Consider the following 27,265-nt stretch of genomic DNA (forward strand, 5'->3'; position numbering starts at 1 on the left):
ACATGTGGCAGATGTTGTTGCAAACACATGTTATGAAGAAAGCAGCAGCAGAACACAATTTGAGTCACCTTGGAGGGACTATACAACAAAAGTCCACCAGACTTCTCCAGACACCGAAACCTAGATTTCAGCACACCAAAACATCTTTCTATCACATTCCGCGTGGACTTATGTGCATTATTGTAATTGTGTTCAGCAGGGGTATCAGGTCGGGACAATGGAGTTAGAAGCCAAGAGTAACAGCCATATCCTCCATCACCTAAAAGACAGATATAGTAACGCGAATCATGTTAAGATACAGCAACACATAAGTAACACACTGTGGGGCAGATGTATTAACCTGTAGAAGGCATAAGGAAGTGAAAAACAAGTGATATGTGCAAGGTAAAAAAGGCAGCAGACAATCTGTTCCTAAATGTTAATTTACATATTGGAGCAGATTGGCAGGTGCCTTTATCACCTTGCACAGATCACTGGTTTCTCACTTCCTTATGCCTTCTATAGGTTAATACATCTGCCCCTGTATTTGGACAAAGTATACGCAGGCCTACACATATCAAATTACATACCCAGCAGCCATCCATCTGGCATTTGTCCGTCCTCAAACTTATCAAAGAGGGATGACTGACTGAGGATGAAGGAGTCATGGCAGCCCCCAGGGTAACCAGCAACAACACTCATTATTTTGAGATTTGCATCACAAACCACCTGCACATTTGTGGAGTGTTGAAAATGGCGGTTAGTATATATGTGCTGCCTGCCCCTAGATGGTCTCAGCTGAATGTGTGTGCAATCTATGGCTCCAAGCACATTGGGCATGCCAGCCAGCTCATAGAAATCTACCCTGACGGCATGCCACTGAGACTCCTGGATAGGGAAGCAGATTGAGGCCTCGATGTGGGGCTGCAAAACAGCCAAAACCTGTGTGAACATTTTAACGAACAATAAACTTGATATTTTAGGACAGAACTGGCCACCGAGAAATTAAAACAAACACAAAACAGAAAAGGTTGTTAGGTATACATCACCTGTATTAAGATTCTTGAACATGAGGGCTGTGAGATTCCTATGACATCCCCAGACACAGCCTGAAAGCTGCCAGTAGCCATAAAGTGCAACACAGCCAGGAGTTTGTGCAGGCCTGAGACAGGGCGAGAGCGTGCTGTCTCAGGGTCTAGGCCCACCTTTGACAAGGTCATACAGACGGAAAATGTTGTTACGATTTAGACGGAACATCTGTATGACCTTATCATCGGACAATGCATTCAAGTTTAAACGCCCCCTAAAAAAACGAGGCCTGCTCAGCCTCCACGGAACCAGTACAACCTGCTGACCATGTTCATTTTCTTGGCCCTGGGTACTTACAGGCTGATGTCTGAGTCTGAGGAATCCCACAGCACACAAAAGATCACTGGCCCACAGTCCTGCTGCCATTTCTGAGTGTAGGTGTATTGAAATGGGCCTAACATCCTTTTGTAGGCATCCTAATTCAGGTGTGAGTGATTTTTTATTGCCAACACATGTAAACACGACTGAAAAAAGCAGGTCTATTTTTTTGCCGCTTTTTTTAACGAATCGCAAAAAAATACGACCGCATTTGAGCCCTCAGAGACTAACACCCAAATACGAAAGAATAGTGAATTCCCGTATTCTATGAAATAACAGCTGCGTTTGACCGATGGTCTATTCATTCGTAATTCGGGACGTTGTCAGTCAAACCATTACGAATAGACCAGACACTGCCAAGATTGGTGCTTAGTGAATTCCCGGATTGGGACTTAGAAAAAAAAACACAAATCGACCAAACTCGGGTTTTTAGTAAATACTGGCCCATGTTGCAATTGCGAGGGTCTCGGTTCTCAGATGTATGCAAGTGTTGAGCAAGATGGTGGTGACCTTTGAAGTGGTACCATATGCCAGATTCCATGCTCGGGCCCTTCAGGCTCAGATTCTGGGCTCTTGGAATCAAACGGGTTCACATCTGGACTTGCAATTGTGCCGGCTGTCGGTTCAGACTCGACATTCTCTCCATTGGTGGCTTCACAGTCCCAATCTAATCAAGGGGGAACCGTTCACTGTTTGGTCTTGGATGATGGTCACCACGGACACCAGCCTCACCGGTTGGGGGGCGGTGTTTCAGCACTTCCAGGGACTCTGGAAGGCTCACGAATCGAAGTTACCGATCAACATTCTGGAGTTGAGAGCAATTTGGTATGCTAATTCAGGTACAGACCAGCATCCAGGGTCACCGGTACGCATTTAATCAGACAATGCCACGGCGGTGGCTTATGTAAACAAAAAAGGTGAAACTCACAGTTGGAGAGCCTTGAAGGAGGTTACCCATATTCTCCAGTGGGCAGAAAGGTGGATTCCAACCATCTGCGCAGTTCACATTCCAGGGATGGACAACTAGGAAGCAGATTTATTAAGCCGTCACACGATACATCCTGGAGAATGGGAATTTCATCGAGAAGTCTTTCTGGCCCTAGTGTCTCTGTGGGGAACACCCGACATCGACCTCATGGCATCTCGTCTCAACTAAAAGCTACCTCGGTATGGCTCACAAACTCAGGATCCTCAAGCAACACTAATCGATGCTTTGACAGCTCCATGGCAATTTCAACTGGGATCTGTGTTCCCGCCATTTCCCTTGATACCGCGACTACTTCAACGCATCCAGAGAGAGGGTCACCCGGTCATTCATGTAGCACCAGACTGGCCTCATCGTCAGTGGTACACTCTTCTCCGCAGCATGGTGACCAAGGACCCGTTCCGTCTACCTCTGCGACCCGATCTACTTCTGCAAGGCCCTTGTCACCACCACGATTTAAATTGTCTGGCTTTGACGGCTTGGTTCTTGAATCCTGCATTTTAAGGGCAAAAGGTTTATCTCGACCAGTGGTGAAGACTATGCTTCAAGCTAGAAAACCAGTCACCTCTCATATTTATCACAGAATATGGCGTATCTACATTGATTGGTGTGAAAGGCGTGGGTTGTCATCACACCTCTATTGTTTACCTCGTCTGTTGTATTTCCTTCAGAATGGTCTGACTAAAAGACTTCGTTTGTCTTCCCTTAAGGGACAAGTTTCAGCATTGTCTGTACTTTTTTCAGAAAAGATTGGCTCTCATTCCGAAGGTCCAGACTTTCCTTCAAAGTGTAATCAGGATTCAACCTTCTTTTGTTCATCTGGTTCCACCCTGGATTTATATCTGGTTCTTCAGGCTCTCCAGAAGCCTCCGTTTGAACCACTAGAATCTGTTGAGTTATGCTTCTCACTTGACCATTGCTTCGGCCAAGCATGTTTCAGAGTTAGCTGCGCTTTCTTGCAGACCACCTTTGTTGGTTTTTCACGACAATCGAGTCGTCTTACGTACAAAGCCTTCCCTCTTGGCTAAAGTTGTATCGGCTTTCCATATAAATCAGTACATAGTACTTCCAGCGTTTGTTCCAGAGTCTTCTGGTACAGATTATCATTTAGCGTTATTGGATGTTGTTAGAGCCTTCCGCATTTATTTTTCCTGTACAGAGTCTATTCGTTGTACGGATACCTTGTTGGTTTTGATTGACGCGCCAAAGTGTGGCTGGCCGGCCTCTAAGAACACGGTGGTGCGCTGGGTTACTCTTGCTATTCGGCAGGCGTATTTTTTTTGGCATTACCTGTCCCTGACTCATTGAGGGCTCATTCGACTCGAGCTGTTGGAGCCTCTTGGGCTGTTCGCGGTGGTGTGTCTGTCGAGCAGCTTTGTAGAGCGGCGACCTGGTCGTTCATGCATACCTTCACGAAGTTCTAGCATTTTCATACTTTTGGTTTGGAGACTGCCTCTGTTGGGCGTCAAATTTGCAGACAGCTATGCCATCTGTGTCTCCCTCCTCTAATTAGCTTGCTTTGGGAAATCCCATCTGTAAGTGTGCAGCGTCCCCCAGATGGCTTAAAGAGAAATAGGGATTTTTGTTTACTTACCGTAAAATCTCTTTCTCTGATTTAATCTGGGGGATGCTGCGATCCCTCCGTATTGTTTGGTTTATTGGTTATGTTCTGTTTTGCCTCTTCCGGCTTTGCTAAACGTTCACTGAGGGGGAGGAGTTAGTTTTTTATAGGTTCTGTGCCAACCTCCCATCCCACACACTCTAACCCATCAGTAAGTGCGCAGCGTCCCCCAGCTGGGGGAATCAGAGAAAGAGATTTTGCAGTAAATAAAAAAAAATCCCTATATTCTCCGTGTGCTTGCATGGGTTTCCTCTGGGTACTCCGATTTCCTCCCACAATACAAAAATAAACTGGTAGGTTAATTGGCTCCCAGCAAAAAAATGAACCCTAGCGTGAAAGTCTGTGTACATGTTGTAGTGAATGTAGATTGTAAACTCCACTGGGGCAGTGATTTATGTGAATGCCCAAATATTCCCTGTAAAGCAATGTGGAATATGTGTGCGCTATATAAATAACTGGTAATAAATAATAATAATAATGATGTCCCTTGCAGCGTTTTGGCCCTACCTCTCTCTAATGATCTGTGAATCATGTTCATCATGAGTGGGCGGTGGTCTAATTATGCATTGCACCCAACCCCACACACATTACTGATTTACTATCTGGGCTGCTGCTACATCTGGCCTATGAATATTAGAAAGTATGGTGGTAAGTGGCCATTTCTGTGTGTGTGTTCAGGGAGATATAAGAAGATAAGCAATATATAACACACCCAAGAGACTGACAAATGTTGTGTTTCTGTATATGTATGTATATATATATATATATATATATATATATAGAAAAGGTAGTAGTAGCGGCACTTCCAAGGTCTTTTTCAAAATTCTTTGGTAACTGTCAAATCATCAAATGATACAATACAACATATGCTGTGTTGTCACCATGGACGTTTTAGGGCCCTTCCAGCCCTTATATCAAGGTGACAGCATATCCTTTTATAAAGTCCAGCTGTGAAAAAAGCAGAGGGCACCCAGGCATCCACTTTGGAAGAAGGAGATTGCCAGTTCAATGCTTTTCCTATATCTGTGTATATATATATATAGATAGATAGATAGATAGATAGATAGATAGATATACAGTACATCCGGAAAGTATTCACAGCGCTTCACTTTTTACAAAGTTTGTTATATTACAGCCTTATTCCAAAATAGAATAAATTAATTTTTGTCCTCGAATTCCACACACAGTACCCCATAATGACAACATGAAAAAAAAAGTTGTTTTGCAATTTTTGCAAATGTATTAAAAAATAAAAAACTAAGAAATCACATGTACATAAGTATTCACAGCCTTTGCCATGAAGCTAAAATTGAGCTCAGGTGCATCCTGTTCCCACTGACCATCCTTGAGATGTTCTTACAGCTTAATTGGAGTCCACCTGTGGTAAATTCAGTCGATTGGACATGATTTGGAAAGGCAGACACCTGTCTATATAAGGTCCCACACTTGACAGTGCATGTCTGAGCACAAACCAAGCAAATTGTCTGTAGACCTCCGAGACAGAATTGTCTCGAGGCACAAATCTAGGGAAGGGTACAGAAAAAGATCTGCTGCTTTGAAGGTCCCAATGAGCACAGTGGCCTCCATCATCCGTAAACGGAAGAAGTTCAGAACCACCAGGACACTTCCTAGAGCTGGCCAGCCGTCTAAACTGAGCGATTGGGGTAGAAGGGCCCTAGTCAGGAAGGTGACCAAGAACCCTGTAGTCACTCTGTCAGAGATTCAGCATTCCTCTTTGGAGAGAGGAGAACCTTCTAGAAGATCTCTGCAGTTGAAGGACTCTCAGACCATGAGAATCAAAATTCTCTGGTCTGATGAGACACAGATTGAACTCTTTGGCATGAACGCCAGCCGTCATATTTGAATTAAACCAGGCACCGCTCATCACCAGGCCAATACCATTTCTACAGTGAAGCGTGGTGGTGGCAGCATCATACTGTGGGGATGTTTATCAGCGGCAGGATCTGGGAGACTAGTCAGGATAGAGGGAAAGAAGAATACAGCAATGTACAGAGACATCCTGGATTAAAACCTGCTCCAGAGCGCTCTTGACCTCAGACTGGGGTGACGGTTCATCTTTTAGCAGGACAACGACCCTAAGCACACAGCCAGGATATCAAAGGAGTGGCTTCAGGACAACTCTGTGAATGTACTTGAGTGGCCCAGCCAGAGCTCAGACTTGAATCCGATTGAACATCTCTGGAGAGATCTGAAAATGGCTGTGCACCGACGCTTCCCATCCAACCTGATGGAGCTTGAGCGGTGCTGCAAAAAGGAATGGGCGAAACTGCCCAAAGATAGGTGTGCCAAGCTTGTGGCATCATATTCAAAAAGACTTGAGGCTGTAATTGCTGTCAAAGCTGCATCAACAAAGTATTGAGCAAAGGCTGTGAATACTTATGTACATGTGATTTCTTGATTTTTATTTTTAATAAATTAGCAAAAATCTCAAAACAACTTTTTTCACGTTGTCATTATGGGGTATTGAGTGTAGAATTTGGATGGAAAAAATTAATTTATTCCATTTTGGAATAAGGCTGCAACATAACAAAATGTGGAAAAAGTTAAGCTCTGTGAATAATTTCCGGATGTACTGTATATATAGTCTCCAACGGCGGCACTCAGGTCTCTTTAAAAACACTTACAACACGGCTTTCTTATGGCCATAATATATATATATATATATATATATAGTGATGTGCACCGTAAATTTTTCGGGTTTTGTGTTTTGGTTTTTGTGTTTCGGACGCGGCCGTGTTTTGGATTCGGACGCATTTTGGCAAAACCTCCCTGAAATTTTTTGTCGGATTCGGGTATGTTTTGGATTCGGATGTTTTTTTCACCAAAAAACCCTCAAAAACAGCTTAAATCATAGAATTTGGGGGTCATTTTGATCCCATAGTATTATTAACCCCAATAACCATAATTTCCACACATTTCCAGTCTATTCTGAACACCTCACACCTCACAATATTATTTTTAGTCCTAAAATTTGCACCGAGGTCGCTGGATGGCTAAGCTAAGCGACCCAAGTGGCCGATACAAACACCTGGCCCATCTAGGAGTGGCACTGCAGTGTCAGACAGTATGGCAGATTTAAAAAATAGTCCCCAAACAGCACATGATGCAAAGAAAAAAGAGGTGCACCAAGGTCGCTGGATGGCTAAGCTAAGCGGCCCAAGTGGCCAACACAAACACCTGGCTCATCTAGGAGTGGCACTGCAGTGTCAGACAGGATGGCAGATTTAAAAAATAGTCCCCAAACAGCACATGATGCAAAGAAAAAAAGAGGTGCAATGAGGTAGCTGTGTGACTAAGCTAAGCGACCCAAGTGGCCGACACAAACACCTGGCCCATCTAGGAGTGGCACTGCAGTGTAAGACAGGATGTCAGATTTAAAAAATAGTCCCCAAACAGCACATGATGCAAAGAAAAAAAGAGGTGCAATGAGGTAGCTGTGTGACTAAGCTAAGCGACCCAAGTGGCCGACACAAACACCTGGCCCATCTAGGAGTGGCACTGCAGTGTCAGACAGGATGGCAGATTAAAAAAATAGTCCCCAAACAACACATGATGCAAAGAAAAAAAGAGGTGCAAAGAGGTAGCTGTGTGACTAAGCTAAGCGACCCAAGTGGCCGACACAAACACCTGGCCCATCTAGGAGTGGCACTGCAGTGTCAGACAGGATGGCAGATTTAAAAAATAGTCCCCAAACAGCACATGATGCAAAGAAAAAAAGAGGTGCAATGAGGTAGCTGTGTGACTAAGCTAAGCGACCCAAGTGGCCGACACAAACACCTGGCCCATCTAGGAGTGGCACTGCAGTGTCAGACAGGATGGCAGATTTAAAAAATAGTCCCCAAACAGCACATGATGCAAAGAAAAAAAGAGGTGCACCAAGGTCAATGGATGGCTAAGCTAAGCGACCCAAGTGGCCGACACAAACACCTGGCCCATCTAGGAGTGGCACTGCAGTGTCAGACAGGATGGCAGATTTAAAAAATAGTCCCCAAACAGCACATGATGCAAAGAAAAAAAGAGGTGCAATGAGGTAGCTGTGTGACTAAGCTAAGCGACCCAAGTGGCCGACACAAACACCTGGCCAATCTAGGAGTGGCACTGCAGTGTCAGACAGGATGGCAGATTTAAAAAATAGTCCCCAAACAGCACATGATGCAAAGAAAAAAAGAGTTGCACCAAGGTCGCTGGATGGCTAAGCTAAGCGACCTAAGTGGCCGACACAAACACCTGGCCCATGTAGGAGTGGCACTGCAGTGTCAGACAGGATGGCAGATTTAAAAAATAGTCCCCAAACAGCACATGATGCAAAGAAAAAAAGAGGTACAATGAGGTAGCTGTGTGACTAAGCTAAGCGACCCAAGTGGCCGACACAAACACCTGGCCCATCTAGGAGTGGCACTGCAGTGTCAGACAGGATGGCAGATTTAAAAAATAGTCCCCAAACAGCACATGATGCAAAGAAAAAAAGAGGTGCAATGAGGTAGCTGTGTGACTAAGCTAAGTGACGCAAGTGGCCGACACAAACACCTGGCCCATCAAGGAGTGGCACTGCAGTGTCAGACAGGATGGCAGATTTATAAAATAGTCCCCAAACAGCACATGATGCAAAGAAGAAAAGAGGTGCACCAAGGTCGCTGGATGGCTAAGCTAAGCGACCCAAGTGGCCGACACAAACACCTGGCCCATCTAGGAGTGGCACCGCAGTGTCAGACAGGATGGCATATTTAAAAAAAAAGTCCCCAAACAGCACATGATGCAAAGAAAAAAAGAGGTGCAGTGAGGTAGCTGTGTTACTAAGCTAAGCGACCCAAGTGGCCGACACAAACACCTGGCCCATCTAGGAGTGGCACTGCAGTGTCAGACAGGATAGCAGATTTAAAAAATAGTCCCCAAACAGCACATGATGCAAAGAAAAAAAGAGGTGCACCAAGGTCGCTGGATGGCTAAGCTAAGCGACCCAAGTGGCCGACACAAACACCTGGCCCATCTAACAGTGGCACTGCGGTGTCAGACAGGATGGCAGATTTAAAAAATAGTCCCCAAACAGCACATGATGCAAAGAAAAAAAGAGGTGCAATGAGGTAGCTGTGTGACTAAGCTATGCGACCCAAGTGGCCGACACAAACACCTGGCCCATCTAGGAGTGGCACTGCAGTGTCAGACAGGATGGCAGATTTAAAAAATAGTCCCCAAACAGCACATGATGCAAAGAAAAAAAGAGGTGCACCAAGGTCGCTGGTTGGCTAAGCTAAGCGACCCAAGTGGCCAACACAAACACCTGGCCCATCTAGGAGTGGCACTGCAGTGTCAGACAGGATGGCAGATTTAAAAAATAGTCCCCAAACAGCACATGATGCAAAGAAAAAAAGAGGTGCAATGAGGTAGCTGTGTGACTAAGCTATGCGACCCAAGTGGCCAAAACAAACACCTGGCCCATCTAGGAGTGGCACTGCAGTGTCAGACAGGATGGCAGATTTAAAAAATAGTCCCCAAACAGCACATGATGCAAAGAAAAAAAGAGGTGCAATGAGGTAGCTGTGTGACTAAGCTAAGCGACCCAAGTGGCCGACACAAACACCTGGCCCATCTAGGAGTGGCACTGCAGTGTCAGACAGGATGGCAGATTTAAAAAATAGTCCCCAAACAGCACATGATGCAAAGAAAAAAAGAGGTGCAATGAGGTAGCTGTGTGACTAAGCTAAGCGACCCAAGTGGCCGACACAAAGACCTGGCCCATCTAGGAGTGGCACTGCAGTGTCAGACAGGATGACAGATTTAAAAAATAGTCCCCAAACAGCACATGATGCAAAGAAAAAAAGAGGTGCAATGAGGTAGCTGTGTGACTAAGCTAAGCGACCCAATTGGCCGACACAAACACCTGGCCCATCTAGGAGTGGCACTGCAGTGTCAGACAGGATGTCAGATTTAAAAAATATTCCCCAAACAGCACATGATGTAAAGAAAAAAAGAGGTGCAATGAGGTAGCTGTGTGACTAAGCTAAGCGACCCAAGTGGTCGACACAAACACCCGGTCCATCTAGGAGTGGCACTGCAGTGTCAGACAGGATGGCAGATTTATAAAATAGTCCCCAAACAGCACATGATGCAAAGAAAAAAAGAGGTGCAATGAGGTAGCTGTGTGACTAAGCTAAGCGACCCAAGTGGTCGACACAAACACCTTAGTCCATCTAGGAGTGGCACTGCAGTGTCAGACAGGATGGCAGATTTAAAAAATAGTCCCCAAACAGCACATGATGCAAAGAAAAAAAGAGATGCACCAAGGTTGCTGGATGGCTAAGCTAAGCGACCCAAGTGGCCGACACAAACACCTGGCCCATCTAGGAGTGGCACTGCAGTGTCAGACAGGATGGCAGATTTAAACAATAGTCCCCAAACAGCACATGATGCAAAGAAAAAAAGAGGTGCAATGAGGTAGCTGTGTGACAAAGCTAAGTGACCCAAGTGGCCGACACAAACACCTGGCCCATCCAGGAGTGGCACTGCAGTGTCAGACAGGATAGCAGATTTAAAAAATAGTCCCCAAACAGCACATGATGCAAAGAAAAAAAGAGTTGCACCAAGGTCGCTGGATGGCTAAGCTAAGCGACCCAAGTGGCCGACACAAAAAACTGGCCCATCTAGGAGTGGCACTGCAGTGTCAGACAGGATGGCAGATTTAAAAAATAGTCCCCAAACAGCACATGATGCAAAGAAAAAAAGAGGTGCACCAAGGTCGCTGGTTGGCTAAGCTAAGCGACCCAAGTGGCCAACACAAACACCTGGCCCATCTAGGAGTGGCACTGCAGTGTCAGACAGGATGGCAGATTTAAAAAATAGTCCCCACACAGCACATGATGCAAAGAAAAAAAGAGGTGCAATGAGGTAGCTTTGTGACTAAGCTAAGCGACCCAAGTGGCCGAAACAAACACCTGGCCCATCTAGGAGTGGCACTGCAGTGTCAGACAGGATGGCAGATTTAAAAAATAGTCCCCACACAGCACATGATGCAAAGAAAAAATGAGGTGCACCAAGGTCGCTGGGTGGCTAAGCTAAGCGACCCAAGTGGCCGACACAAACACCTGGCCCATCTAGTAGTGGCACTGCAGTGTCAGACAGGATGGCAGATTTAAAGAATAGTCCCCAAACAGCACATGATGCAAAGAAATAAAGAGGTGCAATGAGGTAGCTGTGGGACTAAGCTAAGCGACCCAAATGGCCGACACAAACACCTGGCCCATCTAGGAGTGGCACTGCAGTGTCAGACAGGATGGTAGATTTAAAAAATAGTCCCCAAACAGCACATGATGCAAAGAAAAAAAGAGTTGCACCAAGGTCGCTGGATGGCTAATCTAAGCGACCCAAGTGGCCGACACAAACACCTGGCCCATCTAGGAGTGGCACTGCAGTGTCAGACAGGATGGCAGATTTAAAAAATAGTCCCCAAAACAGCACATGATGCAAAGAAAAAAAGAGGTGCAATGAGGTAGCTGTGTGACTAAGCTAAGCGACCCAATTGGCCGACACAAACACCTGGCCCATCTAGGAGTGGCACTGCAGTGTCAGACAGGATGGCAGATTTAAAAAATAGTCCCCAAACAGCACATGATGCAAAGAAAAAAAGAGGTGCACCAAGGTCGCTGGATGGCTAAGCTAAGCGACCCAAGTGGCCGATACAAACACCTGGCCCATCTAGGAGTGGCACTGCAGTGTCAGACAGGATGGCAGATTTAAAAAATAGTCCCCACACAGCACATGATGCAAAGAAAAAAAGAGGTGCAATGAGGTAGCTGTGTGACTAAGCTAAGCGACCCAAGTGGCCGAAACAAACACCTGGCCCATCTAGGAGTGGCACTGCAGTGTCAGACAGGATGGCAGATTTAAAAAATAGTCCCCACACAGCACATGATGCAAAGAAAAAATGAGGTGCACCAAGGTCGCTGGGTGGCTAAGCTAAGCGACCCAAGTGGCCGACACAAACACCTGGCCCATCTAGGAGTGGCACTGCAGTGTCAGACAGGATGGCAGATTTAAAAAATAGTCCCCAAACAGCACATGATGCAAAGAAATAAAGAGGTGCAATGAGGTAGCTGTGGGACTAAGCTAAGCGACCCAAATGGCCAACACAAACACCTGGCCCATCTAGGAGTGGCACTGCAGTGTCAGACAGGATGGTAGATTTAAAAAATAGTCCCCAAACAGCACATGATGCAAAGAAAAAAAGAGTTGCACCAAGGTCGCTGGATGGCTAATCTAAGCGACCCAAGTGGCCGACACAAACACCTGGCCCATCTACGAGTGGCACTGCAGTGTCAGACAGGATGGCAGATTTAAAAAATAGTCCCCAAAACAGCACATGATGCAAAGAAAAAAAGAGGTGCAATGAGGTAGCTGTGTGACTAAGCTAAGCGACCCAATTGGCCGACACAAACACCTGGCCCATCTAGGAGTGGCACTGCAGTGTCAGACAGGATGGCAGATTTAAAAAATAGTCCCCAAACAGCACATGATGCAAAGAAAAAAAGAGGTGCACCAAGGTCGCTGGATGGCTAAGCTAAGCGACCCAAGTGGCCGATACAAACACCTGGCCCATCTAGGAGTGGCACTGCAGTGTCAGACAGGATGGCAGATTTAAAAAATAGTCCCCAAACAGCACATGATGCAAAGAAAAAAAGAGGTGCAATGAGGTAGCTGTGTGACTAAGCTAAGCGACCCAAGTGGCCGACACAAACACCTGGCCCATCTAGGAGTGGCACTGCAGTGTCAGACAGGATGGCAGATTTAAAAAAATAGTCCCCAAACAGCACATGATGCAAAGAAAAAAAGAGGTGCAATGAGGTAGCTGTGTGACTAAGCTAAGCGACCCAAGTGGCCGACACAAACACCTGGCCCATCTAGGAGTGGCACTGCAGTGTCAGACAGGATGACAGATTTAAAAAATAGTCCCCAAACAGCACATGATGCAAAGAAAAAAAGAGGTGCAATGAGGTAGCTGTGTACTAAGCTAAGCGACCCAAGTGGCCGACACAAACACCTGGCCCATCTAGGAGTGGCACTGCAGTATCAGAAAGGATGGCAGATTTAAAAAATAGTCCCCAAACAGCACATGATGCAAAGAAATAAAGAGGTGCAATGAGGTAGCTGTGTGACTAAGCTAAGCGACCCAAATGGCCGACACAAACACCTGGCCCATCTAGGAGTGGCACTGCAGTGTCAGACAGGATGGCAGATTTAAAAAATAGTCCCCAAACAGCACATGATGCAAAGAAAAAAAGAGTTGCACCAAGGTCGCTGGATGGCTAAGCTAAGCGACCCAAGTGGCCGACACAAACACCTGGCCCATCTAGGAGTGGCACTGCAGTGTTAGACAGGATGGCAGATTTAAAACATAGTCCCCAAAACAGCACATGATGCAAAGAAAAAAAGAGGTGCAATGAGGTAGCTGTGTGACTAGGCTAAGCGACCCAATTGGCCGACACAAACACCTGGCCCATCTAGGAGTGGCACTGCAGTGTCAGACAGGATGGCAGATTTAAAAAATAGTCCCCAAACAGCACATGATGCAAAAAAAAAAAGAGGTGCAATGAGGTAGCTGTGTGACTAAGCTAAGCGACCCAAGTGGCCGACACAAACACCTGGCCCATCTAGGAGTGGCACTGCAGTGTCAGACAGGATGGCAGATTTAAAAAAAATAGTCCCCAAACAGCACATGATGCAAAGAAAAAAAGAGGTGCACCAAGGTCGCTGGATGGCTAAGATAAGCGACCCAAGTGGCCGATACAAACACCTGGCCCATCTAGGAGTGGCACTGCAGTGTCAGACAGGATGGCAGATTTAAAAAACAGTCCCCAAACAGCACATGATGCAAAGAAAAAAAGAGGTGCACCAAGGTCGCTGGATGGCTAAGCTAAGTGACCCAAGTGGCCGACACAAACACCTGGCCCATCTAGGAGTGGCACTGCAGTGTCAGACGGGATGGCAGATTTAAAAAATAGTCCCCAAACAGCACAAGATGCAAAGAAAAAAAGAGGTGCAATGAGATAGCTGTGTGACTAAGCTAAGCGACCTAAGTGGCCGACAAAAACACCTGGCCCATCTAGGAGTGGCACTGCCGTTTTCTAGCGAGAGGATGAGTGCTTCCATCCTCATGTGAATCTGAACCACTAGCCATGAACATAGGCCAGGGCCTCAGCCGTTCCTTGCCACACCGTGTCGTAAATGGCATATTGGCAAGTTTACGCTTCTCATCAGACGCTTTTAATTTTGATTTTTGGGTCATTTTACTGAACTTTTGTAGTATACTTGACGACACAGAGGTAGAGCAGTGGACTACTGTACCGTACTGCTATATATATACGGGTGGTCAGCAAAATTGTGCACTGTCCTCCTACTATATACTGCGCACAACTAAAATGCAGCACAGGTATGGATGCATAGTATACTTGATGACACAGAGGTAGAGCAGTGGACTACTGTACCGTACTGCTATATATATACTGGTGGTCAGCAAAATTCTGCACTGTCCTCCTACTATATACTGCGCACAACTAAAATGCAGTATAGGTTTTGATGCATAGTATACTTGACGTCACAGAGGTAGAGCAGTTGACTACTGTACCGTACTGCTATATATATAATGGTGGTCAGCAAAATTCTGCACTGTCCTCCTACTATATACTGCACACAACTAAAATGCAGCACAAGTATGGATGCATAGTATACTTGATGACACAGAGGTAGAGCAGTGGACTACTGTACCGTACTGCTATATATATACTGGTGGTCAGCAAAATTCTGCACTGTCCTCCTACTATATACTGCGCAATACTAAAATGCAGCACAGGTATGGATGCATAGTATGCTTGACGACACAGAGGTAGAGCAGTTGACTACTGTACCGTACTGCTATATATATACTGGTGGTCAGCAAAATTCTGCACTGTCCTCCTACTATATACTGCGCAATACTAAAATGCAGCACAGGTATGGATGCATAGTATATTTGACGACACAGAGGTAGAGCAGTGGACTACTGTACCGTACTGCTATATATATACTGGTGGTCAGCAAAATTCTGCACTGTCCTCCTACTATATACTGCGCACAACTAAAATGCAGCACAGGTATGGATGCATAGTATACTTGACGACACAGAGGTACAGCAGTGGACTACAGTACCGTACTGCTATATATATACTGGTGGTCAGCAAAATTCTGCACTGTCCTCCTACTATATACTGCGCACAACTAAAATGCAGCACAGGTATAGATGCATAGTATACTTGACGACACAGATGTACAGCAGTGGACTACTGTACCATACTGCTATATTTATACTGGTGGTCAGTAAAATTCTGCACTGTCCTCCTACTATATACTGCACACAACTAAAATGCAGCACAGGTATGGATGCATAGTATACTTAACGACACAGAGGTAGAGCAGTGGACTACTATACCGTACTGCTATATATATAATGGTGGTCAGCAAAATTCTGCACTGTCCTCCTACTATATACTGCGCACAACTAAAATGCAGCACAGGTATGGATGCATAGTATACTTGACAACACAGAGGTAGAGCAGTGGACTACTGTACCGTACTGCTATATATACACTGGTGGTTAGCAAAATTCTGCACTGTCCTCCTACTATATACTGCGCACAACTGAAATGCAGCACAGGTATGGATGCATAGTATACTTGATGACACATAGGTAGAGCAGTGGACTACTGTACCGTACTGCTATATATATACTGGTGGTCAGCAAAATTCTGCACTGTCCTCCTACTATATACTGCGCACAACTAAAATGCAGCACAGGTATACTATGGATGCATAGTATACTTGACGACACAGAGGTAGAGCAATGGACTACTGTCACAGCAAAATTCTGCACTGTCCTCCTACTATATACTACAATGCAGCACAGATATGGAGCATTTTTCAGCAGAGAACGTAGATATTTTCAGCACACTGAGCACATATATTTGCAGCACACTGAGCACAGATATTTGCAGCACACTGAACACAGAAACTGAGAGAACGCAGCCACGTCCTCTCGCTATCATCTCCAAAGCACAGCGACAGCGGGATGATGACGTCCGGGCGCGCTCGGGTTAACCGAGCAAGGCGGGAAGATTTGAGTCTGACTCGGAACCGTGTAAAATGGGTGAAGTTCGGGGGGGTTCGGATCCCCGAGGAACCGAACCCGCTCATCACTAATATATATATATATATATACACACAGATAAAGAAAAGAGGCGGCACTCAGCAGACTTGTGAAAAACTCAATGCAGTGTAATCAATACGGCCAACGTTTGTAAGGTGCAGGGGTTAACAGGCTTGATCTGTCATCAATTCACACGTATGTAGTTCCCTGTCTGTCAGGGATCGTCTGAATTGTATATTTGCACAGTCACTGTAATGTTTTTAGTTCACTACAATATTTATTTCTAATATAACAATGTCCCAAGAGGACCTGATGCACTGTAAACATTGTATGATCTTTTCTGATAACCCTGCATGTGTCTCTTTTTGTTTTTGTATCCATGGTCACCATGGTAACGCGGCCTGGCCTGGCGCCGTGATGTCACTTCCGCATCATGTGATCTGCATCATGTGATGCGCTGTGGACGCCGGGCTAAGAGCGCGGGAGACGCGGCCGTGAATGACGCTGGCGGGGAAACCGGAGGGGGGGTAAGTTCACTGGTATAAATTTGTTTGCTTAACACTGTACACTTGTCCTGAAGACGGGGAGGTGGTCCTCGAAACGTTGGCCGTATTGATTACACTGCATTGATTTTTTCACAAGTCTGCTGAGTGCCGCCTCTTTTCTTTATCTGTGCTAATACAAGGGTTCTGCCCTGAGGAGTGCACCGGAGCAAGCTATACCCAGATGGGGAGGCCAGGAGTGCTGGAGTTGTGTGTGTGTATATATATATATATATATATATATATATATTGAGGGGAGAGGGCTTGTGTCTCACCACAATTGCCCACATTCTGGTGGAATCATCTCCCTCCAAGGGAGAAGAAAACAAGACCTGCACATTCTGCACATGTAGTGGAAGTTTATAATTCCAGGCTTTCTAAATTGCACAGCTGTAGCTGGAGAAACAGATGTCCAGGTTTTCCAGTTCACCCAGAGACAGCAGGAAGTCAGGTGAAGGGTTTAAAAATCCCATTTAACCACAATGCATTGTGCTGGTGCCAGTTAGAGGCCAGTGAGCAGGGCTGAGGTTATAGCGCCAGGGACTGTGAACATTGGCCGTGCCAGGAGAGCATGGCACGTGTAGCTGCGCGGCACTGCAGCAGAAAAATCTTGTGAGTACAGGAAGTGCTAGGATCTTTTATGTTTGTTTAATTTTTCTGTATGTACCTGTGGGACCAGACCCAAGCCTGTGTATGCTGTGCTACAGTGTCTGATGCCAGTAAAGACACTGTGGTTGTAACCAGAAAGCTTGCCTGTTAGTCCTTATTTACAAAACTTATGTTACATTTGGTGGCCTGTTCGGGGAAGAAAATTGCTTTACTGAGACACCGTGCAAAAGCCAGATGCCTCCGGCATGGCCCAAAGGATCTAACGGCATAATACCGGTTATGTGAGCTTAATAACTGTAGTTATATTAAATTTGAGTTGCACTGTGATAAGTTACCACTGTGAAGCTTAAACAGTTGCTATTTGTGGGGGGTTTTCACAAGTGCAAATACTGTCTGCTATTTAAAAGACGGGTTTGGCTGCTGTTATGTGATTAGGCGCACCTGAACAAAGCATGGCACACACGTTGAGGTCTAATTAAGCATTGCACTGCTAAAAGTGAAAAAAAAAACTTTTTTTTTTTTTTTTTTTTTTTAAATATGTTCTATTTAACCCATGCATTGCTGGAAAAAGAAAAAAGTGGGTTTTTGTGTGCAGTACTAAAAACCTGTCTGTTCCTGCAAACTATCTTGCTTCTTATTTAAAAACATAAAAGTTTGTGTATACTCCATCTGCTATATACATGGAGGAATTTTTCCATACTGTTGTAAATCTGCTAGCCTCCCATCAAAAGACAGAGGAGCAGATGTTAGAAATAGTGACCCAAACAATGGGCACAACAACTGCTGCAAGGCATCTGAAGAAAATGTCTGCTTCAGATGATCCAGAGGCAGAGAGTGGCAAGTGCTTAAAGTGGCCAGTGGATACTTGGGCTGATCAGCTCGCCCACTATCTAACTCAATGTTTCCCAACCACGGTCCTCAAGGCACACTAACAGTCCTGGTTTTAAGGATAACCATACCTGAACACTGGTGATTTAATTAGTACCTCAGTTATTTTGATCGAACCATTTGTGCTCAAACGTGGTTATCACTAAAACCTGCACTGTTGGTGTGCCTTGAGGACCGTGGTTGGGAAACACTGATCTAACTGATGAGGCTCAGAAAGCCTATGCTGTGCTATCCTCTGCTGATGCAGAGAAATTACTTGGTTAAAAGTACTATTCTAGCCCAGTCAGGTACAACTCCTTCTGGTAAAGCACAGCGCTTCCACGAATCATCCCTATTACCAGGGCTCCAAATTTGGAAGCAGGTGGCATAACTTGCCAGACAGGGCCGGAGTTGGCTCCAGCCAGAAGATCGTACTGCCACTCAGATTGTGGAGCAGGTGGTAACTGACCAGTGTATAAGAACACTAGGACGGAATATGCAGCGGTGTGGCATACATGCTGATCCACAGAATTTAGAGGAATTAATCACAGTATTGGATTGGTATGAGACCTCAGGAAATATGACAAAGATGTCCGAAAAGAAACCAAGGAATGGGTGATCAGTTAAGATAGCACCCCAGTGGCCTGTGTCCCTGTCTGTCACCCAGAGGCGTAGCTAGGGTTTTTGGAGCCCAGGGTAAGATGTAAAATTCCCCCCCCCCCCCCCCCCCAAAAAAAAAAAAAAAAAGCACACAAAAAGACGTGCGTGCGCCCAAAAATGGGTGTGGCCACGCTCCAGAAGGGGTGTGGCCACACTCCAGAAGGGGTGTGACCACTGAAAATGGCCCACAGTGCCAGTTACATTGCCCCACAGTGCCAGTTACATTGCCCCACAGTGCCAGTTACATTGCCCCACAGTGCCGGATACATGCCCCACAGTGCCAGTTACATTGCCCCACTGGGCCAGATACATGCCCCACTGTGCCAGATACATTGCCCCACTGTGCCAGATACATTGCCCCACAGTGCCAGATACATTGCCCCACAGTGCCAGATACATTGCCCCACTGTGTCAGTTACATTGCCCCACAGTGCCGGATACATTGCCCCACAGTGCCGGATACATTGCCCCACAATGCCAGTTACATTGCCCCACAGTGCCAGTTACATTGCCCCACAGTGTCAGTTACATTGCCCCACTGTACCAGATACATGCCCCACAGTGCCAGTTACATTGCTTCACTGTGCCAGTTACATTGCCCCACAGTGCCAGTTACATTGCCCCACAGTGCCAGTTACATTGCCCCACAGTGCCAGATACATGCCCCACAGTGCCAGTTACATTGCCCCACTGTGTCAGATACATGCCCCACAGTGCCAGTTACATTGCCCCACAGTGCCGGATACATGCCCCACAGTGCCAGTTACAAGATGGTCAAGAAGCATCAGTCCGGTACCCAAACCAGAGATCTGGATGTCTTTACCAGCAAATTTAAAAAGGCTGAATGGTGTCAGTCGACACAGAAGAAGATGTGTGCTTCCCCAATCATGGAAAAGCGAAAGGGGGGTGATATCTGGTGAGAGGGCCTGTGTCTCACCACAATTGGCCACATTCTGGTAGAATCCGCTGCCTCCAAGGGAGAAGAAAATAAGGCCTGCACCTTCTGCACATGTAGTGAAAGTATATAATTCCAGGCTTTCTAAATTGCACAGCTGTAGCTGGAGAAACAGGTCCAGGTTTTCCAGCTCACCCAGAGACAGCAGGAAGTCAGATGAAGGAGAGGAGTTTAAAAAAATAATAACAAAAAATAAAATATATATATTGTGACAAGATTCACACACACGGGAACTCAGATGAACATTTTAGGTTTTTATTTGGAACAGCAGGTCAGCACACAGCAAGTTACATCCATATGCAGTTGGTGTTACAGGCAGTAGCATACAGGCACTTTCAGCACAGCAGACTCTTGATAGGCTCCAGTGGTCCCTAGTCTAACCCACACACCCCGGCCTATCACCCGGACACTAACTGCCATCAGGAGCAAGGTGAATCTGCCCTGGAAACCCTTATATCAGGAAATCCAAGGTGCTGCTGATCACACACCTGGGATTCTGCTACTGCTTCCAAAACCTGGTCTGGATCCTCCACATTACTTTCACATGGAAACATGCTGTCTCTGCCACAAAATATATTATATATATATATTATGTGCAATGGTTGTCAAAGGAGCGCTCAAAGTCACTTGAAAGTTCTTAAAGATCCTTTTTGTAATTTCTTTCCAACTAATCATTAGATGGAGCTGGTAACTCTGAAATAGACCCTCGTACCAAATCACCTAACAATGATACCACTCATTATTTCATGTTCTTCCAAATGATTTGTTAAAGTTTTTGTTATTAAAATTAGAATAAGACTCTTACATTTATCTTGACATTAATGGGTTAGTTGGTAACACTTGGGACATGCTGTCTACTCCAGCCGGGGAGGAGCTTCTATGACAGCTTGTCCACCCACTTTGTCTAAGATTGGCACCCAACGTGTTTGTCTACAAGAGTTCCTCAGGGGTGTCTTTGAACAAAGAATCAAACATACTTTGTTCATATAATATACATAATCATAAAACATTAATATTGGAAAAAGAGTGGTAAAATGGTGGCTAATGGGTAAAGCTAAATGCACAAAATGTCATATTCTAAATAATCACAGCTAGTAACCTTTCCAGATTCTAGCTTCTATCCAAACAGGAAGGTGACTTTTTAAATCATATAGGAGGATAGTTCTACTGCAAATATTTAACAGCCTCAGAACATACAACAATATAATATCCACAATCAGCACTTGTCAATTGTATAATAATTTCTTAATAATTTTATTTTAATATTTTTTTTTTACTTGCTTTCTAAATGTAAGAGACAGAGGACATCCTAGTGATTAATTCAGAGTGAAACTCTCATGAATAAAATCTGCAAGCACAGAACAATGCATATCATATAAGTGTCCCATTATAATTTTGTTTGCACAAAATTATATATGTATAAGAATAGTGACTTTGGCACTAGATACATGTTGTGAATATAAAGTGCAACGTGCATGCAGACATAAAAAATAAATATTACGTCCTTTTTGCTAAAAAGGCAGTGCACTTTCTATAAGGATCCAGTAGCAGCTCAGTTGTTCAGTCCAACGTTTCACACTGGCAATGGTAATCTGTAAACAATAATAACAAGCAAGTTCCTCTTAGTGCAATATAGCCAAGTTCTCTGGAGGATCAGACAATGTAATAGTGGAAACGCACGTACCAAAAGTGGCGGCAAAAAAGTTTTCGTTTTATGCCGTAAAATGCTTTGACCATCACTAGGCCAGTGGACACCGGTCTTTTTCAGCTCTGATGCTCAAATATACCATGTAAAAACAGGATGTGGATATTGGAAGAAGATACAAAAAAATATTTAATGGTGACATATCCGAACATACATTTAAGTTACAAACAAGCAGCTTATCTGATGGAGAATCAATCAATAGTTCTTGGAAAGGAAACAGCACACGGAGTCCCTCAATGCGTCATCCTGATGAAGTCCTAAAATATTATACATGACGAAACGTGCTGAGGGACTTCTTGTGCTGTTTCCATTCCAAGGACTATTGATTGATTCTCCATAAGATAAGCTGCTTGTTTGATTGTTTTCCCATTTTATGTTTAAAGAGAAATTACACAAAAAAAAACTTGCACATCTGTGCAGTGTTCAGGGTTGGATTGGGATGGAAAACCAATCAGGAAATTTATGAAGCAGGCATAACTTAGTGGTGGAGTCTGTAGAGCGGGTGGGTTCTGGTGGCATATATGACAGGGTTTCATGGGTAAGGCAGCTGGAGGGCTGGACGCCGTCACTGAGGGCAGTCTGGTCCCAATCTGGGAACTGCAGCTTAAGGTGCCGCTGTGTGAGGAGCTGGGCAGCAGACTGTCCCTATACTGATACAGCAGCCAGTTACCTGGAGGATGTGGGTAGGAAGTAGCCATTTTGGGACATGAGAAGCGGATAGTGCTGACAGGCTACTGGGTATTATAACAGCAGCAGCCACAGAAAGATGAGAGCTGCAGAGACGCCCAGATGTATGTAATAGACACTGACTGGCTGAGCTAGTAGTTTGCTTATAAAGTGGGAGCACTGCCGGCATCACAATGTGAGCTGGCAACAGTAAATGTTGCAGCTAACAGCCACATCCTCTGAGGTCTGTGTCCACCAAGCACAATGTGGTGCAGTCACAGTGTGACAGCCAGCCATGTGTTATGAACCACAGGTAGTGGTTCATTCCTATTTTATGTTTATTTAGTTGTCTTGCATGCCAGGATTTCCCATTGCTCTGTTTTGGATTACTCTTGTCTGCTGCCGCTGGTGAGTCTGTGCAATTGCAGCTTGTTCCCATGTGTTCAGCCTCATCTGGCTGCTGATTGCATCTTGTCAGCTTAGTCGTGCAGCAGGCCAGCTGCAAGAGATAATTAATTAGGCCTCTCTGATATATGCTGGCTCACTGCAGTTAGCAGATGCTGATGATATTCCTTGGTTTGCAGTCTGCTTTAAGTTTGAGCTGGTTCCTGTCAGTCCCTGTGTGGATTCCTGTGTCAGTCCCTGTGTGGATTCCTGTGTCAGTCCCTGTGTTGATTCCTGTGTCAGTCCCTGTGTCTTATCCCGTGTCCTACCCTGAGTTCCAGTGGATTCTGCCTGTCCTCCAGTTCTGAAAGTCGGTGTCGGCAGCTTCCTGTTTGCCTATGTCAGTTGCAGAAAGTATCCAGTCCTGCTCAAGCCGGTTGTTCCTGTCCTCAGTGGTCCTGTACTCAGAGATTTGTCATCTTTTCCTGGAGTCTGACTGAGCACCTTTAACATCCTGTGGTGTTCGTGAGTCGCGGCGCAGCCGTGTGTTGCGGCTTGTCCGCTTACTGTTTATTATTTAGTATTTTTGTGTCCTGGAGCTTTTGCGGAGGATTCCGCTCTCCCTGATCCACTCTGGTATCCAGCGGTGCTGGATAGGAGTAACGGATCAGTGGATCTTTGGTTGTCCTTTTCCCTGGCGGCTAGTCCGCACATACCTTTTGATTTAGTTAGTTAGCTTGTAACCCCTGGCCTGGTTGCTTAGTCAGAGGGTCCCTTGTTATCACCCTGTCTCGGATTTCCCTTTGTCTCCCATTAAGACCTGAGGGGGCATCGGGGTTGGGCAGACATAATCCGCCCTTCGAACGCGGCTGCCATGGGCTCAAGCAACCATAGTCTCGCAGGGGATTTCTGATAACACGGGCGAGACAACGGAGTTAGGGCGCCAGGGGTTACTAGGCTTTCCTGCTCCCACAACCAGCATATCTTCCCAGTACTCTGACCTCAGCCATACGATCTCCTCTGGTCTGGAGTACGGGAATCATAACATTATCATCAGCCATACCACAAAAAAGAAATAAAACTTTTTTTTTTCTTTTTTGGCCCAGTCCAGTGTCTAGTCTAGAATCCAGTCTTGTCTAGAATTCAGTGTGCAGAATCCAATCCGGTGTCAAGAATCCAGTCCTGTCTAGAATTTGGTGTTTAGAATCCAGTCCGGTGTTTAGAATCCAATCCAGTCCGGTGTTTAGAATCCAATCCAGTCCAGTGTTTAGAATCCAGTCCGGTGTTTAGAATCCAGTCCGGTGTTTAGAATCCAGTCCGGTGTTTAAAAAAAAAAAAAAAAGTCTTTTGTTAGCAAAATTTAGTCTTGCCTTGCCTTGCCTTGCCTTGTCTTGTCTTGCCTTGCCTTGCCTTGCCTTGTCTTGCCTTGTCTTGTCTTGTCTAGTTTTAAATCCTCCTATGTCTACTATGCAAGCCCTGCAGGCATCTCTCGCAGCCCTGAACTCTGTATTCAGTGCTTTGAGACCAGAGCGACTAGAAGTTTTGCAGCAATCCCTAAAGCAACTGCAAAACCTTCTGACTAAAATCTTGCTTATTTTGCCAGAAGTCGTTGAGAGTACATCTATCTCTAAAGAGACTCTTGTTCACAGTATGGTGACAAGAGAATCCTCTGGTTTAATTGAAGAGAAAAAGTTTAAAAGTTTTCTGCGGCCCAGGCTCTCAGAAGAGGAGCGTCTGCGTCGCAGAAACTTAAACTTATGCCTATATTGTGGGGGTTTAGGCCATTATCTGCAGACCTGTGAGTTGCGCAAGCCAAAGTGTGGTGACGAGTCTTGCCCTCTGGCCAAGTTGAGTCATGATACAAGACCTACTCCTGTCTCTACTGTGGCAGAGGTACTTGTCACACAACCCACACAAAAAAGCTCTGTCCTATAATTGGGGTCCTTGGGCAAGGGAGCCCCATTATAGATTCAGGAATCAAAAGAGAATGTTTCTCTCCTCTCTTGAGGTTCCTGTGGAAGCGGAGTTGCAAGTCCCTGGAGTGGTGCCCGTAGCCCAGGGTCCTGGAGTGGTGCCCGTAGCCCAGGGTCCTGGAGTGGTGCCCGTAGCCCAGGGTCCTGGAGTGGTGCCCGTAGCCCAGGGTCCTGGAGTGGTGCCCGTAGCCCAGGGTCCTGGAGTGGTGCCCGTAGCCCAGGGTCCTGGAGTGGTGCCCGTAGCCCAGGGTCCTGGAGTGGTACCCGATGCCCAGAGTGCTGGAGCGGTACCCGATGCCCAGAGTGCTGGAGCGGTACCCGATGCCCAAGCTTATAGAGGGACATCAAATATTGTAGCTCAGGTTTCCATACCAGAAGGGGTCTCAGAAGCTGTTACCCCAGGTAGGGACTTGAGGAGCGCAACCTCAGAAAGGGTATCTAAAACCATAGTTCTTGAAGGGAACTCGAGAAGCAAAACCCCAGAAGGGATCTTTGAAGTAATATCCCCAAGTGGGGTCTCGAGAGACGCAGCCCCAAAGAAGGGTCTAGAAGTCGCTTCCCCAGGAAAGAACTTAAGAAGCATAGCATTAGTGGAGGATCTGAACGTTATTGCTTCAGCAAAAGTCCCGGAAGTCATAGTCCCGGGAGAACTTTCGATTATTATCGACTCAGAGAGGGAGGCCGATGGCCCGATCCCAGTCAGGGAGGCCAACGACCCGGTCCCAGTAAAAGAATCCGAGGTGCTGGCCCCAGCGGGGTTCCCGGAGGCCACTGCCCCAGCGGGGTTCCCGGAGGCCACTGCCCCAGCGGGGTTCCCGGAGGCCACTGCCCCGGGTGGGGTTCAGAAAGTCACTGCCCCGGGTGGGGTTCAGAAAGTCACTGCCCCGGGTGGGGTTCAGAAAGTCACTGCCCCGGGTGGGGTTCAGAAAGTCTCAGCCCCGGGTGGGGTTCAGAGAGTCTCAGCCCCGGGTGGGGTTCAGAGAGTCTCAGCCTCGAGTAAGGTCAATAGTGACCAGGTCCTAGCAAAGCACTCCAGTCAGTCAGATGAGAAGGAAACAGATCCTGACTCTGATATCTCAACATCCATAATCTTTGATGGGGACTTAGCCCAATTTCTGGCGCTTTACAAACACTATTACATTATTATGTTGTCTAGACCATTTCTGGGCATCACTCCAGAGAACCTTGTGCTCTATCTTATTTATTCTTTTAGAGGAGAGCCTTTTGAGTGGGCGACCAGCCTAATGAAAGCTGAAGATCCCATTCTTCAGGATCCCCCAGCATTCAGTGATGCAATTATTAAAAGATATGGTTCCAAAGAAATTGGTTCAGGTTCCTCTAAGTCACCCGTCTTGTCTGCTGAGAGTCCACAAAATACTGTAAACTCGGCACAGGAGTCTCAGCCCGTTGTTGTGACTGCAGGATGTGCTTTTCTGACTACTTCTTCTAATAATAGTACTTTACCAGAAAGTTCAGCTCCCAAGGGTAAGAGACCTGTCTCTGATTTGAACGCAGCCTTGCTGGGTGGTACCATCAGTTCAGACAATGTTTGGGGAATTACCTTGGTCAGACCTAAAGAGCTTTGTAAAAAGAAGAAGAAGAAAAAGAAATAATTTTTTGACTCTTGCCTTGATATAAAAAAAAAAAAAAAAATGTTTCCCCTTGTCTTGTGTCCAGTGGCCACCATCAAGGGGAGGGCACTGTTACAAGCTGTGGTTGCAGCTTGTTTCTGTTTTCGTGTCTGTTAGACCAATGTGTCAGGTTTTTTTTTTGTATCCCTTGTTCTGGATAGTCTGAATTTTGGGGTCTTTTGACCCCTCCTCAAGGGAGGGGGGTACTGTTATGAGCCACGGCTGTGGCTCATTCCTGTTTTGCAGTTTTGTTCTGTATTTCATGTTATACTTCTGTTTATGTTCCCCGTGGGTGTCATAGGGTGCTCGGAGCTCACCCTTAAGGAGGGGATACTGTTATGAACCACAGGTAGTGGTTCATTCCTATTTTATGTTTATTTAGTTGTCTTGCATGCCAGGATTTCCCATTGCTCTGTTTTGGATTACTCTTGTCTGCTGCCGCTGGTGAGTCTGTGCAATTGCAGCTTGTTCCCATGTGTTCAGCCTCATCTGGCTGCTGATTGCATCTTGTCAGCTTAGTCGTGCAGCAGGCCAGCTGCAAGAGATAATTAATTAGGCCTCTCTGATATATGCTGGCTCACTGCAGTTAGCAGATGCTGATGATATTCCTTGGTTTGCAGTCTGCTTTAAGTTTGAGCTGGTTCCTGTCAGTCCCTGTGTGGATTCCTGTGTCAGTCCCTGTGTGGATTCCTGTGTCAGTCCCTGTGTTGATTCCTGTGTCAGTCCCTGTGTCTTATCCCGTGTCCTACCCTGAGTTCCAGTGGATTCTACCTGTCCTCCAGTTCTGAAAGTCGGTGTCGGCAGCTTCCTGTTTGCCTATGTCAGTTGCAGAAAGTATCCAGTCCTGCTCAAGCCGGTTGTTCCTGTCCTCAGTGGTCCTGTACTCAGAGATTTGTCATCTTTTCCTGGAGTCTGACTGAGCACCTTTAACATCCTGTGGTGTTCGTGAGTCGCGGCGCAGCCGTGTGTTGCGGCTTGTCCGCTTACTGTTTATTATTTAGTATTTTTGTGTCCTGGAGCTTTTGCGGAGGATTCCGCTCTCCCTGATCCACTCTGGTATCCAGCGGTGCTGGATAGGAGTAACGGATCAG

At 45.9% G+C, this 27,265-nt stretch overlaps 1 protein-coding gene across 1 annotated transcript in view; it reads right to left on the reverse strand.

Annotated features, from left to right (window-relative positions):
• The window catches only part of CAMK2G (calcium/calmodulin dependent protein kinase II gamma), a 711,799-nt gene that overhangs the window by 597,452 nt on the left and 87,082 nt on the right, over positions 1 to 27,265 (reverse strand). The gene's annotated exons all lie outside the window — the stretch shown is intronic.

This window comes from Pseudophryne corroboree, chromosome 3 (genome assembly GCF_028390025.1).
Source record: "Pseudophryne corroboree isolate aPseCor3 chromosome 3, aPseCor3.hap2, whole genome shotgun sequence".
NCBI lineage: Eukaryota > Metazoa > Chordata > Amphibia > Anura > Myobatrachidae > Pseudophryne > Pseudophryne corroboree.